General features: G+C 46.5%; 1 long non-coding RNA gene across 1 annotated transcript; it reads left to right on the forward strand.

Annotated features, from left to right (window-relative positions):
* The first annotated feature begins 1,964 nt into the window (after positions 1 to 1,964).
* On the forward strand, positions 1,965 to 5,590 carry LOC139076028 (uncharacterized). The gene is made up of 4 exons (XR_011527247.1): positions 1,965 to 2,198; positions 2,293 to 2,346; positions 3,692 to 3,818; positions 4,806 to 5,590. It is a non-coding gene; the product is annotated as an uncharacterized lncRNA (long non-coding RNA).
* Positions 5,591 to 10,085: the final 4,495 nt, after the last annotated feature.

Genomic DNA, 10,085 nt, shown 5'->3' on the forward strand with positions numbered 1-10,085 from the left:
ACACTGTCCAAGAAATATGCTGTTAGAGCCCAGAAGAAGTTTAATCTTAGGGCATCTAGAAAGACGGTACGCATGGAATTGGTGAATTTGATCTAAATCTTGAAAATAATTAATAGAAGTGATGTCGTTGAGTCATTCAGCAGGTGTTTCCCGGCATTCGGCCTGTACAGCCATGTTTGGGCCCTGAGAATGGCTCTTCTGCAGTCTCCATTCTAGTGAGGGAGCAGAGCTGTAACCAAACCCTGGTGGGAGAGGATTTTGGAGGTTAGGTGGGGCAGGGGTGGGGGGACACACTGTAGCAGGAGATAAAGCGCAGTGAGAATGCATTCGGGAGGGCACTGGGACTTGGGGAGTGGGGTGTCGCGTGGGAACCCCAGTCTGCCTGAGAAGACCATTAACTCAATGACCAGGGGTCTCCACTTTAGGTTTTTGAAAAGCACTACTGCATGGCTGAATCTGAGTTTGTAGAAGGGTGTCTGGAGGAATCCAAAATGGTCACTAATGTTTATTGAATGTCCACTCTGCTGGGCATGGCTGCTTCTAAGGACTTCACAACAACCCTACACTATGGGTACTATTGTTGTTATCTCCATTTTGTAGTTGAGGAAACTAAGACACGGGGAGATTAATTTGCTCAAGATTGCAGAGCTGATAATGTTGGAAAAGGCTCCACAGCCGTCCGTCGTAACCACTCGTCTCTATCCCCTTCAGCGAGCCCGAGCCTCCTTACAGGCTGGTTAAGGCATCAGGGTTAGTGGGCGCCACAGTCAGAACACAGGGGCACAGCCTGTAAGAAAGCCCTGAATTTTGTGGGCACGCTTTACATAAATTCTTTCCTGAGCTTGTCTTGAGAGGAAAAAAGTTAAATTGTATTCCACTTATTCCATTTTTACCTTTTTATAGCAAAAAGAACATCATACTGACAACAACAGAAAGAAATCACCCACAGTTTCACTTTTATTGGAGAAAATAGAATGTTTTCCACTTTTAATTTAAAACCCAAGCAAGTGGAATTTATTACCAGAATTTATTTTCTTTCCCTCCGCCTCTGGCCTCTCAGTGCGGGTGCCCCTCCCATTCGCAGGGCTCGCCAGCTCTCACTGGAGCACAGGGTCCCCACCCTTGCCGTATTGACGTGAGCTTTCGGTGTTCCAGCCAGCTAGGCCCTGGTCGTTCAGAGAGCAATTTGGTTTCAGAGGTGTTGAAACAAAGAACAGGAAAAGCAATTCTCTGCAGAGAGAATTTGCCTTATTTTTCTAAAAGTACAGCTGACCCATCTACTCTTAGGCTGGCAAACGCCCCTATGGTGTGGCGAAATTTCTCCTTGGTTCCTCCTTCACATCACTGCTCTCCTGATTAAGTCGACCAGGGTGATTAAAGAAAATGACACCGCTCTGGGCAGTTGCTGAAGGTGGGTGGACAGGCCTGCTGGCTGACCCACATCACTGACCTCTCCAGGCTGCCAGACTGGCCTTTCCAGTCCCCTTTCTCTCTTCCTCCTTCCTGAGGCTATTGCATCAGAGCAAGGCAGCCTTTGTACCCTGGGCGCGTGAGCCAGAGCATCTCTATCAGGGGTCATGGGTGCAGAGTTGAGTCGTGTGATGTTTATTTGCCCTTGGGATTGCTGCTTTGCTGGGCTTGTGTTTAATGGGTGACTTTGTGGCCTGGGGGTGAGGGCGGGGGGGAGGTCTAGCCTGCATTATCTCCTGGCTCATGACTCATTTACCACATCTGCTGCATGACAGGTTGGCACCTGTCCCCCACCCCTGGGCATCTGGGATGGTACGAAAGGACACCTCTCCTTACCCCATCTCCTGCTCTGTGCCATCCTTTAAAGGCTAGGGGTGTACTGAGTCATTTTTCTTTCCTTCAAAATCAGGGTGAGTCTTGTTAAACAAAGCTCGCAGGTGGGGCACTCCTCTCCCCTAAGCTGCTGAGCACGGTGCGGACTGCCCCAGCCTGGCAGACAAGCTCTCACCCTCCTTTCTCTAACTTAGGAATAGTGCAGTTTTGCGCATGGGGCAACTTCTGCTTTCGGGCGAATGGTGTGCATTTTCAGAGCAGAGTGTGGTCAGCTCTTTCTGTTTAGGTTTAGAGATGACTCAGGGGTGCCCCAGAGCTTGCTGCGTGGAAATTTCTGCTAAGGGGAAAGCTTGTGGGAAATTCAGAGGTGACTGAGAGGCCCCCTGCTAATCATGGTAGGAACTTTTACTTTTATCAAGAACTTTTGTTTCGGGGGTAATTTCCACATGCTCAACCTTCTTTTGAGTAACTGTGTGTCATTTAATGCAGGTGTTTCTTGAATAATCGCCACGGAGTTGGGACTGTCTATGGCACCGAGTAGGTGTATGTACTTGCATTATTTTTGTGCCCGGACTTAGCTACTATTTCTCTCACACTGTGTGCCAAGTACTGTTCTGAGCACTTTACACGTTTAATTCTTTTAATCCTCACTATGTCTCTTATGAGGTAAATCTTTACAGATGACAAAACGGAGCAACAGAGAGGCCAAGTTGGTTGTAGTAAGTAGCTTTTATGATGGCTGTGATGGTCCCTGCCCCTGGCGCCTGCCCCCTGTGTAATCTCCTCTGTTCACGTGACAGCTGGACCTCCCAACTCGCTTTAAATGAATAGAATACAGCCACAGAGATAGAATGTCACTGTCCAGATTAGGTTACAAAAGGACTAAGACTTCTGTCCAGCTCTCTATCTCTGCCTGTCCCTCTCTGAGCCCTGTCCGTGGGTGAAGCCACCTGCCACGCTGTGCGCAGCTCTATGAAAAGGCCCAAGCTGCAAGGAACTGATGTTTGTGGGCAACGTCCAGCCAAGACCCCAGGCCTGGCAGATAGTTTGATTGCCCCTATGAGACCCTGAGCCGGAGGACCCAGCTAAGCCGACAGACAGAAACTGTGAGACAATAAATGTTTGTTGTTTCAAACCCCTAAGTTTAGGGGTAATTTGTTACACAGCAATATGTAACTAGTACACTTGTCCAAGGTCCAAAAGCTTGTGTGTAAAAAGAAATGCAAAGTATAGACCCTCTATTTTTTTCTCTTAAGTTATTTCTATTGTAATGCCACTTAACTATATAGAAACAACCTAGGAGAAAGGTTTTTGTGATTATTGTATATAGCTATAAAAGCAGAAGAAATTAGAATACCAAAAAATCCAGAATTCATGTTTTTATTTCTTATTTTGATATTCCTATTTTTAAAGTGGTAATTTCATGTGATGGAAGATGTACTAAAATGAAATAGTCGTTTATTTTGGAAACAACCTTGATGTCCATCAAGAGGAAAATGAGCTATTTAAAGCCATCCTACAAAATCCTCTGCAACTTGGAAAAGGTCTCTGAGACAAAGTGCTATATGAAAAAAGCAAGTTGCAAACCAGAAACCCCCAAACAATCCCATTTATGTAAAAAAGAACCATGCAAAACAAAACTAGTATTTCTTTACTTGCTTAACAGGGACTAGAAAGATCTGGAAGGGCACAGTGGACTGATGACAGTGCCGGTTTCTGGGGCGGAGTATGAGTGGACGTCAGGAGCTTTTGCTTTGTATTTCCTATATTTCTGCAGTTTTTTCTCCTTTTGTTTTTTCTTCTCTCTTTTTCCACAATGAGAATTTATTAATATGTTTCTTGTGTAATTTAAAAAAAGTGTTGTCCTTGCTTTTCTGGTTTATTTTAGTGTGGCATTTATTTAGCTGGAGGGTCGGTGCCAAAGGAGTGATACATAGATCAGCCGGCCAGCAGAGGTGGTCCTGGCTCCGTCGTGGAAAGACCGAGAGCTTCAGTCCCATCTTTGGATCTGGGAGGTGACTTACTGAAATTGGTACTTTAATAAAGAGTAGCTCAAAGGCAGTGTGCGAATAGAACTTGGAGACCTGGAGAGAAGGAAAGAGACAGGCTTGGGGGCCTGGTGAGCCCGGAATGCTTCCTGGGACAAGAAGAAATTCTGTCCTGGGGCAGAAGGGAGAGTGAAGCTGTGAGCCAGGTAGTTGTGGCCCCTGGTCACTGCCCAAGTACAAAGATTTATGCAGGCGATAGTGTCAGGTTTGGAGGCCAAGGGTAAAGTCAAACCCAGGCTTGATGTCTTGGGGAGTTAGTGGCCCAGAAGGGGGGTGATATTAATGATCGCTCGCTCTTACACGGCACTTGCTGCACGTCAGATACCCTTTCAAGCATGGTACATCCAGTCCTTATGAGAACACTATGAGGCATGTACTTTTATCTGATTTTTTAGATGAAGAAAGGATGGATTTTGGAGATTTAATCCGTTGCCCCAGGTCACACTGCTGACACGTGGCAGAACCAGGATTTGGCTCCAGATGGTTTCAGCTGTGGTGTCTGTGCTCTTAACCACTTGGCTATCCTGCCAGAAATCCTTTTGAAAGTCTAATGCAGTGTGATAAATGCCATAATAGAGTTGGGAAGAAAGGAGGGTGAAACTAGTGCTTCCTGGACAAGTAAGAGGAAGATGTTAAGATAAAGGGACATTATTTGAATTGGGTCTTGAAGCAAGAGTAGGAGTGTGCTAAGCAAAGAGGGGTAGGGAATGCAGTGTGGGAGGGCCGTGGACAGGAGAGGGAGGGCACAGGAAGGGAGGCGGGCAAGGGCAGCTTGCACAAAGGGGAGGGCACATGAAGGAGGAGGGGTGGTTCACAGGGAGGCATGAGGCTCTTACAGCTGTTATCTACTGTTCCGGCACACGCCCAGCTGGATACACAGTACAGGATAGGTTGCCAAGAGACCAAAGAGAAGACCTGGAGATGGCAAACGAGACATATGGATTTATTGGGCAGTTTCTTACAGGGAAGGTCCAGTGGCGGCAGCTGACGGAAGAGTACACCACTGCTGTCCCCTGGGAGAAGTTTGCTTAAGTCGGCAGAGGAACAAAGGCTGCGTGCTTGCCAAGGGGGGGTTCTCCCTGCATGACCTGCATTCTAAGGACCAGAGCTCCCCCAGAGGGCCTCCATGTTGTCTCAGACCACGCCGGTCTTTATGGCAACCCTCCCACGAGAAAACAGCTGGATCGGCCAAGCCCTGGACTGTTACTGTGAGTGCTGGCCTGCAGCCCAGACAAGGGGCTTCAAGGATGCATGGCTCTTACAGGGCACGGAGGCTGGTGCCCCTACATCCACCCAGGAGTCTGTTGTCCTCTAACCTTTGTGCAGCCCCACATCAGACCTCTGTTGTGCCCCCTCTGAACTGGCTGTTGAGGTGGTGTTCCCTGCCGGGCCCCTTTCCCGGGACTGTCTGTTCTCAAATCTTTCCCTGAGCAGGACAGACACCCTTTAGTCCTCAGTGGAAACTGAGGAAAGGCAGAGAGGAGGGCCTTGAGTACTTCCCCCCCCCCCCCCCCCATCCCTAGGCATGATCTAGGATCTCCCAGAACTTCATCTGTGTAGGGCCCAACACTACGCAGAGTGTGGATCACTGAGAACCAGCAAAATTGACATCACCTGAGGCCTCAAATAATACATTCCTCTCCTTCAACATCAATTTCTTCAGATTAAAAATCCAATAACAGGCTGTCATTGAACCTGAGAAAAGAGATGATAATAAAAAGGAGATTCTGACTCCATAATAGAAAGCAGGTGACCTTTAAAATTGGTTTCTCCAGCTATCTGTGCTACAGAAATGCAGAACAGGTGGAAAAACCTGTGCTTGTACCTTTCTCCCCAGTTCCTCCCATTTCCCCACAGACCTGCTCCTTTCCCTTATGTTTCCTTGGACTTGGTGAGTGGCCACATTACTGCCCGTTTACCTGGCTGGGACTCGTGGAGCCATCCCCACTTCTCCCTCCCACTGGCTTGGCTGAGTTCTGCCCCCTCGGCATCCCACGTCCTGCCCTTCCCTGCCATTCCTGCTGCCCTGCCTTTACGGGGGCCCTGCTTAAGTCACCTGGGGCCTCCGCCACCCTGTCACCAGCCTTCCTCCTCCAGCACCTCTTCTGCCACCTCTGAAGTACAAAGTAACTCTGGCAAGTGAATGGCTGGATACGGTATAATGAGTAATAACATGTAAACTGTTTACCTTATTGTTGCATTTACCAAGTGTAAAAGTGAGTGCTTCCTTGGGTTAGGTCTGCCTAGGCCCTTTGGATTACAGAAGATGGGACTTATTTCAGACTAATCCAGGGGGTCTCACATGGAAAACAAGGGTCGGCAGTGCTAGCAGGCCTTGACATTGTAATGAGGAACCAGAAAGCCTGCAGGAAGAGGCGACTTGTGCTCTCCAATTCTTCCTCGGAGGGAGTCTATTTTCCTTCCTGTTTCTGAAAACTGGCTCTCACTGCTTGCCAGGGCCCAGGGTCAAGTCTAGTCAGCCGCACATCTTGAGTTTATGGTCCTCTCTATTCCAGCTCCCTCCTCGAGGGATGGGGCTCAGCCAGATCTCAGCTTCAAGCCCAGGTCTTAGTTGTCGGTCCAGTCAGCTAAGGCCAGGCTGGCTGGCTCGCTCGGTGCAAACATGGCTGCTAATTGCCCACCGTTGTTGGGGGTGGAAAGAATTCAGAGAAGGGGAGTTTGGGGCTGCCCAGACGCTCCACAAGTTATCTGTTATGTGTTGTAAGAAAAGACATGACCTCTGGCTTCTCAGCACTTAAGCCCCACCGGGGAAATTGAGTGGTGAGTTGAGGTTACTTCAAACAAAAGTGAAATCTTTGTTTTGTGGAAAACACTTGGCGTTCAGGATGGACGTATTGATCTCGTCTTTAAGGAATCATAAGGCTTTGGGTTTGGGAGAGAATGGTTACTTCAAATGAGAAGGACAGAAGGGTCGTTGGTTCCCAGCAGGAATGAGTGAGGGCGGTGAAGTCTCTCCTTCTCAGAGCAGCTTCCGTTTTGAGTGATGAGAGTTGAGATTGGTGGGTAGAGTGGGAACAGTCATTGGAGGGTTTGAACCCCAAATAAAAAAGCTTAGACTTGACTCGTTAAGGATGAGGAATTGTCATGGTTGAGTGGAAACTGAGTGTGTTCTGGATCACACACACCTGGATTTGAGTCTGTCTCTTCCTGTGGTTTATGTGACTTGGGCCGGTCCCTTAAGTGCAGAATCCCGTTATCCTCATCTAGAAAATAGGAATACTACTACTGGCCTGCAGTGGGCATCTGTTGTTTTCATCTGCCCAGCATCCGTTCCTGCTCCTGGTAAATGCTCCTTGGTGTCACTGAGCGACCACTCTGTGTGGGTTGGATAGGATCAGCCGCACCTCCCAGCTCAGGGAGGGACATAAGGTTCTGGCCAGGGCCACCTGCACGGCACCCTCCTCAGGACACTTTACTTCCATCTGCTGGAAATTGTTGTAACTCATATATAGATCTATGATATCTGGTATACTGTATGTGGTGTTTTCTGTACCACATAACCTGCCCAACTGTACAAAGCTGGTCTGACCTTGGCCAACTAAAAGTAGTCTACCCCTGGCCACAGATGAGGAAGGGGAAGTGACCCAATCCAGGCCAATGGGAGGTAGTTGTACCACATAAAATAGTCTGCCTCAAAGTAATGCCAACACAGCAGAGACAAGAACTGAGAGCCAGAGAGAAGCATAAATGCATCATATGAGCTACTTGATCCAGCCATGCCTGAAGCTGTAGAGTTCTTTCTGGAGTTTTTCAGTTATGTTCTCAAATAATTGTTGAGAGAGATGGTCCTCCATGGGTCCCTCTCACTCCTATATGTCTTGCTGGGTGTGCAAAGAACTGACCTGACTAATTTTGACTGGGCCATTTCTCGTAGATATGTTTGCAGCAAACAATCTTGAAGGATGACGTGATGTCTGCCTCTAGCACAAAGAGTAGGCTTTCTTATTGCTTGCTAGAAAAGTGATGGAGTTCCCAAGCTCAGTGTTCCTCAACTGTGATGCAAAGCTGCTGTGTGCAGAGCCTCCATCTGAGCCCTATTGTGTCCCCTGAAGGGCTCAGTCAGGGACCAAAGTAAACATGCTGATGCACATGCTGATCGTTGTGCCCTGAGTGGTGAAGCCCTTTGTCTCTGATCCAGGAGTCTTGTGTCTTCTGCCAGCCTCCATAAAATAGTGACAGGCTGACTTATTAGCTTGTAAGTAGAGTAAAATTAATACCAGACTTGACAATAATCCGCTCTGCATTTTTGTTTCTTAAACCAGAAAGAATCAAGATTCTGTCACTTGTAACAGTAAAATTCTAACAAGTTGTCTTCCTTATCAATTGAGGTAGTGTATGTGAAAACTTCTGTCTGGGGCTCCCGCGTAAGTGTGTTTCTATAACAGACTGTTTTATTGAACAACTTTATTGAGGTTTAATCGACGTACAATAAACCACACATGTTTAAAGTGTGCAATTTGACACTTTTTGACCTATGTATGCAGCAGTGAAACTTTACCACAACTAAGATAATAAACCTAAAGGTAGATTATTTTTCCTTTTGTTACACTGATTTTTAACATTTTACTATGGAAATATTAAACCATACACAATAATAGAGAAAATAGTATAATAAACTCCCAGGTACCCATCGCCCATCATATCAACATTCTGCCATTTTTGTTTCGTTTACCTCCTTCCTCCTTTTTTTATTTTGCTGGAGTATTTTAAAGCAAACTCCAGATATGATATTATTTTACACGTAAATACTTCAGTGTATATCTTTAACACATGAGGACTTTTCTTTAATATAACCGCAATAACATCATCACATCCAACAAAATTAACAACCATTTTTTGATATCATCTGAAAGACAGTCTCTGGTATTCACTTTCCCAAAATGACTACAAAAATGTCTTTTTCCAGTTTGTTTTTTCAAATCCACATTCAAACAGGGTCCACAGATTGCATTTGGTTAATATGTCCCGTGAGAACCCTCTCATCTATGAGTCTCCCCCCTCCTTTTATTTTCCCTTACCATTTATTTGTTGGAGAAACTGAGTCCTTCACATAGAATTTCACCGGTTCTACATTAGACTGGTTATTCTCTGGTGGACACAGGCGTTCCTCTATTTCTCACATTTCCACAAAACTCTGAGTAGGTCTGGAGCTGCTGTCCATGTGGCACCCCCTGGCCGCCTGTGGTGACTGGCATTTTCAATGTGGTTCATCTGAATTGAAACATGCTCAGTGTAAAGCGCACATCATATTTCAAAGCAGGTCTTCAGTCAAAAAGAATGTAGAATATTTTATTGATATTTTTCTATTAGTTACATATTAAAATGATAATAGTTAGGATATATTAGCTAAATAAAATACATTTAAACATTATTTTCACCTCTTTATTTTTTGCTTTTTAAAATGTGGCCACTGAAAATTTTTTTGAGGAAGATTAGCCCTGAGCTAACTACTGCCAGGCCTCCTCTTTTTGCTGACGAAGACTGGCCCTGAGCTAGCATCGTGCCCATCTTCCTCTACTTTATATGTGGGACGCCTACCACAGCATGGTGTGCCAAGCAGTGCCATGTCCGCACCTGGGATCCGAACCGGCGAACCCAGGGCCGCGGAGAAGCAGAACATGTGAACTTAACTGCTGCGCCACCGGGCCGGCCCCCAAAATTTTAAAACACATTTATAGCTTGTATTATGTTCTACTGGATAGTGCTGGTCTAGAGGCTCAATTAGATTCAGATGAGTTTTTTTCTTTTTTGACAAGAGTGCTTCCGAGATGATGTGGTATACCTCTTCTTGCGTTCCCTCTGCAGACACCTTATCCAGCTGCACGACTGTTAGTGATGGTAAGATTGATCAGGGGTGACCAGGTCGTGACGGGAGTGGGCCTGGCACTCACGGCTGAAACCTCGGTGTTCTCCTGTCGGACATCAACAATGTCACAGAACACCAGCATCATGCAGGCCACTCTGTGACCGCAATGGAGCAGGAGAAAAACACAACGACCCCATAATCATGTCTGAACATCTACGAAAAAAGGACCTTGTCCAAACCACAAAACTCCCCCCTTTATGGGCTAGTATGAGTGGCTGTTGCTCCTTTACCAGTTACAGCTCTCACTTCACTCTGTTCCTTCCTCTTAGATGAGAATTACTAAAATACTGAATAATAGAATCAGCCTGCTTCCTGACAGCATCCAATTAACAGCAAAGCCCGTTTCC

The sequence above is a fragment of the Equus przewalskii genome, chromosome 15 (genome assembly GCF_037783145.1).
Source record: "Equus przewalskii isolate Varuska chromosome 15, EquPr2, whole genome shotgun sequence".
Taxonomy (NCBI): Eukaryota; Metazoa; Chordata; class Mammalia; order Perissodactyla; family Equidae; genus Equus; species Equus przewalskii.